The 5,531-nt window shown below is 40.5% G+C and overlaps 1 pseudogene; it reads left to right on the top strand.

The window, feature by feature from the left end:
- Nucleotides 1-673: 673 nt before the first annotated feature.
- LOC138158458 (ubiquitin-conjugating enzyme E2 L3 pseudogene) lies at nt 674-1,085 on the top strand (annotated as a pseudogene).
- The last annotated feature ends 4,446 nt before the right edge of the window (nt 1,086-5,531 follow it).

A 5,531-nucleotide genomic window follows, 5' to 3' on the forward strand; every position in this document is an offset into this window, starting at 1 on the left:
CCATAATCCAATATGAGGTAAGTGACTGAGCCAAGATTCAAACCCAGGTTTTCTTAACTTCAAATCTGTTACTCTTCCTACTGTATCACACTGCTTCCTTCTACTGAGAAGGTGATAGAGAGGGAGGCAGTGAGTGCTCAGTGTGACCCAGAGTTTGGTCAAGACCGCCAGGAAGAAGAGGGATGGGTGTTTCCCACTCTGAGGAAGTGATCACATACTCGAACTCACGGACCACTGGCAACATCCAAGTACGGACTGATTTAACCTCATCCATCACTGATGTACTCTGGTGGCACAGCTTCCTTCCATAGCCTGCTCACTTCTGTGCTACTGAAACCGAATGAGGTCAACATCTGAATTCGTTCAGGAATGCACAATTATTTCTCTCCTCTAAACTCCTGTATTTATGTAAATCACTCATTTGTTCCAGTGTTCCTGGAATGTCCTACATCCTCTTCCTCTCTAGTTGAATTAATGTCTTTCCTTCTTATCACGATGCAGCTTTAAATGAAACCTCCTCCCAAAAGCTTTCCCTCACATGCCCAGTCATTTATGATTATTTTCACCTGGAGCTTACTTTGCTTTGCATTTCTCTAATGTGCTTCACAACCCTGGTACCACTCCCTTCCATGTTTTCTAGCATACTAATGTCTGTACTAAAATGTGGCATCTAGGATGCATTGTGGGACAGCAGCAGCACCAGACCCAAGATGGCAGCCAGCAGGAGGCTGATGAAGGAGCTGGAAGAAATGCGCAAGTGTGGGATGAAAAACTTCTGTAACATCCAGGTTGATGAAGCTAATTTATTGACTTGGCAAGGACTCATTGTTCCTGACAACCCTCCGTATGACAAGGGAGACTTCAGAATCGAAATAAACTTCCCAGCAGAGTATCCATTCAAACCACCTAAGATCACTTTAAAAACAAAGATTTACCACCCTAACATTGATGAGAAAGGGCAGGTCTGTCTGCCAGTAATTAGTGCTGAGAACTGGAAACCAGCAACCAATACTGACCAAGTTATCCAGTCCCTTATAGCACTGGTGAACGACCTCCAGCCTGAGCACCCCCTTCGGCTGACCTAGTACTCTAAGGACCGTAAAAAATTCTGTAAGAATGCTGAGGAGTTTACAAAGAAATACGGGGAAAAGCAGCCCGTGGACTAAATCTTCCGTGACTGATTCTGAGCAGGGCGAGTGGAGCCCCGGAGCAGCGCATTTCCAACACTCAGCAGCCAGGACTCTTTGGGAAATTGACAGGGGCCACCTCCTGGTGTTAACTTGTGGCAGTTACTAACTTTCTACAGTTTTCTTAATCAAAAGTGGTCTAGGTAAACCTGTAAAGAAAGGATTAAAAATGTAAAAAAATGTGGCATCTAGAACTCAGCATCAGACTGCAGATTGGACATTACCAACGTCAAGTGATGTAGGAGTATTGTCTCCCTGATCCTAGGAATGATGGCTCCCTTCATCTTTGGGAAATTTGTCTCTAACCAATGGAGGGAAACACACACACACACAACATTTTATAAAGGATCATAAACTTAGAATTTCTATCACTTCACCACCATCACTGTGAAAGTGGGAAGGGATGAAGACACAAAGAACTATTACCTTTTTTTTGTCTTTTATAGGTTATTGTGGCCTAAGGAAAAAAAAAACCAAACCATCATTTCATGACCAACTTGCTGGTGAGAAGCCTTGATGCCTATTTTTAAAATGGCTACCCTAGAGACTTTCTTTGGATCTTCAACATTCTGTAGAAAGGCCATTTCAAAGAATCCCCCCTTGAAATCAACATTCTCCAAATATTATTCACTCCTGCCATCATACTCACTACACTGGTCCCTGGAAACTTAGATTAGCTATGCAGAGGAGCTAGCACCTCAATGTTGTCTCTATCCATAGCTTACTTCACTAGAGACTTTAGGTAATTTCTCTTTTAGTGAGGACTGGGATTGTATATCTTGTTTGAACTAAGATATCTCACTCCTATTGGAAGAACTCATTCTCTCTGTATATTGTCTGCTATAGTCTCATGTGTACAGTTTCTCTTATTCCTGCTTCCTATTAGCTTTGATAAATGGATTTATTTAATATTCCTCTTTATATAACTTTTTTTCAGTGAGAAGACAATCAAGCCTTCTAGCTTAAGGGCACTTTTTCCCCATTAAGAGACAGTAATTAGGAGCTCATCTTAAACCTAAAAATTATGTAACCCAAACAAATATACTCAGCGGCTCAATATATATATATATATATATATACACACACACACACACACACATAGTTGTGTGTATGTATATGTGTGTATATGTATGTATGTATGTATATATGTGTATATGTATAAATGTGTATGTATTTGAGTGTGTATACAATTCTAGCTCAGCATCTTCTCTTTGAGAAGAGTAAGGTGGCCAACCATGTGGCACCAACATCCACTTCCCTCCTGACAATCCAAGTATCTTTTGGAGAAGGGCAGGCAGAGGATACTCTAGAGATATTTATTCATGCCTTGCCGTGAGTCACATTCAGACATACCACTGTGGACTACACATAACTGACATTGACAATACATACACATACACAGCCCTATGCCAATTTAGTCTCTTCCCCAAACTAGACCCTAACTGTAAATGTGAGGTGGCACAGGATTGTGAAGGGCTTTGAATGCCAAGTAAATGACTTTGACCTTTGCTAGTCAGACAATGGGTGATGAATGAAATTTTCTGATTCAGTAGCATTTTTTTAGGTACAGCTGTACAAGGGCAGTATGTGACCAATAATGACATATAGGACAAGTAGAGGAAAGACATTATCAAAGACACATTGAAATGGCAAGAAGACAATGCCAGCCAGGTTGCAAAAGTAGAAGATGACAGATGGATAGAGCAAGTGCTTCATTCCTGCCTATGAAATATGAAAAGAGTGAGAGGAAGTTGTCTTGCATTTTGACTAGACTCTCATTGGAGGTTTATGGAAAATCATGAATCGGTACAAGATAAGACAGAAGACAGTTTGAATGCTGACCACTCTAATACTATCATAAGTACATCAAAGTGAGGAGACATCATTATTACTGTCAAATAACTGAGTGGTGATGTGAATTACTGGAGGTGGGTGGATGGAGGTTGGGATAGGATTGACTTTGGCAATTTATTGGATAGAAGTGGTTAATTAAGAAGGAAAGGGAAGAGTTAGGGCAGGAAATGAAATAGAAGGAGCAGGAAGTAGGTACTTAGCACTGTTTCCTAGACTTCTGGCTGGCAGACAGTCCAAAAGAAAGTTCAAGGGTCATCACAAGCTAACTCAAGTGTGATGAATTTTGATAAACAGTTTTCTGGCCACAGGGTCACTTATTCTTAGGTTTGTGAGGAATCTCAGAAATTAACTGGTCCAAACTGTACTGGAACAAGAATTCCCTCTACATCCTATATAGTGAGTGAGTGGTCAGCCAGCCCTTGTTTAAAGACCTATGGTGAAGGCAAACTCACTTACTATAGAAAACCATAAAAATAATGAGTTCAAATCCTATCTTAGAAACTAATTTGGGAAAGTCATTTAACCTCTTTTAGCTTGAATTTCATCTGCAAAACCAAGATAATAATATCACTTGACTTACAGGGTTCTTGAGAAGATTAATAAGTTAATTATTAATAAGATAATATTTATAATTCTTTACAAAATTTAAATCTCTATATAAATGCTTATGATAATAATGCTTTGTGCTTCTCCTCCTCCTCATTCATGTGAGCTCAAGTCCTGCCTCAGACACTTCTTAGCTGTGTGACCCTGGGCAGATCACTAAATTGTCTCCCTTGGTTTCCTCATCTATAAAATAGAGATAAGAATAGCAGCTACTTCCCAGAGATGTTGTGAAATACAAATAATATTTGCAAAGTATTGCACATCGTTTAAAGTGTCATATAAATCTCAGCTATATTATAGCTCTGTCATTCACTATTGTGACCTCAGTTTCACTTTTCTTATTCATTACATGATAGATTTGAACTTGTTTTTGTCCTTTGTCTTTGAAGATGACCAATGACATCACAGGATGATGTCTTGACTCAAGGGTGAATTGGACTTAAGTACCAGAGTCATTGAAGTCCAGTGGCAAGACAAAAGTCAAGATGCCTGGTGATGACCCAGGATGCGGTGGATGACTTTGGTGTCTTCCACGTCTGACCAAGCTCTATGCACTCCACAGTCCCTTCTTCAGTCACCTTCATGGCTGTTGGGACAAATTCTTCTCATCTGCCCATTCTGCCTGGGGAAGTCTTCACATGCTTAGGGTAGATGTCCTCTGACACACCAATGGGTTTGAGACCTGTTGGTCACCCCCAACCTGGTGAAGCCTTTTTGCGATATAGCCTTTTGGACCAGAGGTATGTAAATGTCAGGTAGACACCAAAGGGGGATGAACAGCCCTGAAAATGGCTCAGCAGACATTTATACCAGAGGGGCTAGTCCTCCTTGAACTTCCTATATACTTTGAGCATGGAGTTAGGAAGATCTGAGTTTAAAACTGGCTTTAGGCACTTAATAACTATGTGACCCTGGGCAAGTCATTTAGCCCTTTTTGTCCCAGTTTCCTCATTTGTAAGATAAATTGGTGGAGGAAATGGCAAATCATTCCAATATCTTTGCCAAGAAAACCCCAATTGGGGTCATGAAGAGTGGAACATTACTGAACAACAATGTTGCTTCTACCTCTAGATCTATGATGCTATCAAAGGATCACAGGGACCCTGAAGGTCATTCTGGCTCTAAAAACTTTGACTCATGAAATCTCACTGTGAATGTGATAGTTCAGAGAGTAGCAAGGGCCCTTTGGTAAATCATCTGCAGATTCGCATCTGACCCCTTAAGTCTCATTCTCTAGTCCAGTGAAGCTTAGTGCAACTTGAACATTGATCTATAGTGCCTCCATCCTCATGTATGACACTTCCCTTTACTGGAATAAGGAGAATTGCAATGGGTTACATCTTTTAATAGAGGGCCATGGAGCTGGGATCATTATTAACAGGTCCCTCTACTCATTACCTTAGGCTTATGGATGGCTCAGAAAGTAGAAGTTAAAGACTCTAGGCAGCTCAGTCAACATTTCCATATGGCACTTCAGTACTTTTGTCCTTGCTGCTGCTGATTTTGGTCTAGACCTGAAATTGGACAATTGCCTTTACCAAAGAAGTTCAATCCTAATCTTTAATTTATAGTGGCAGAACCAACTCATTGAGAGATGACATGGCTTAGTCTTCAGGCACAGAGCCTTGAAAGGCAGGCCTTGGACTTTGGTCATCCTTACTCTGAGATCAGTTTTTCGACCATTCTGTCATTCTGCTTTTCTGTAGACCATACGTAGTCATTACATAATGGATTAGCTTTCTTCACCACAGAGACAGACCAGAATCTTTGCTTGTTTATATATCCTCCTGACCTTCTGTACTTTTGTCTCTCTCTCCACTCATGTTTAGCTTTGTAATAAAATTGAAAAATCACCATATAGCTGTTGCTCACAAAATCAACTAG

This window comes from Petaurus breviceps, unplaced genomic scaffold (assembly GCF_028583685.1).
Source record: "Petaurus breviceps papuanus isolate PSGF00001 unplaced genomic scaffold, PetGlider_PUasm1.0 174, whole genome shotgun sequence".
Classification (NCBI taxonomy): Eukaryota; Metazoa; Chordata; class Mammalia; order Diprotodontia; family Petauridae; genus Petaurus; species Petaurus breviceps.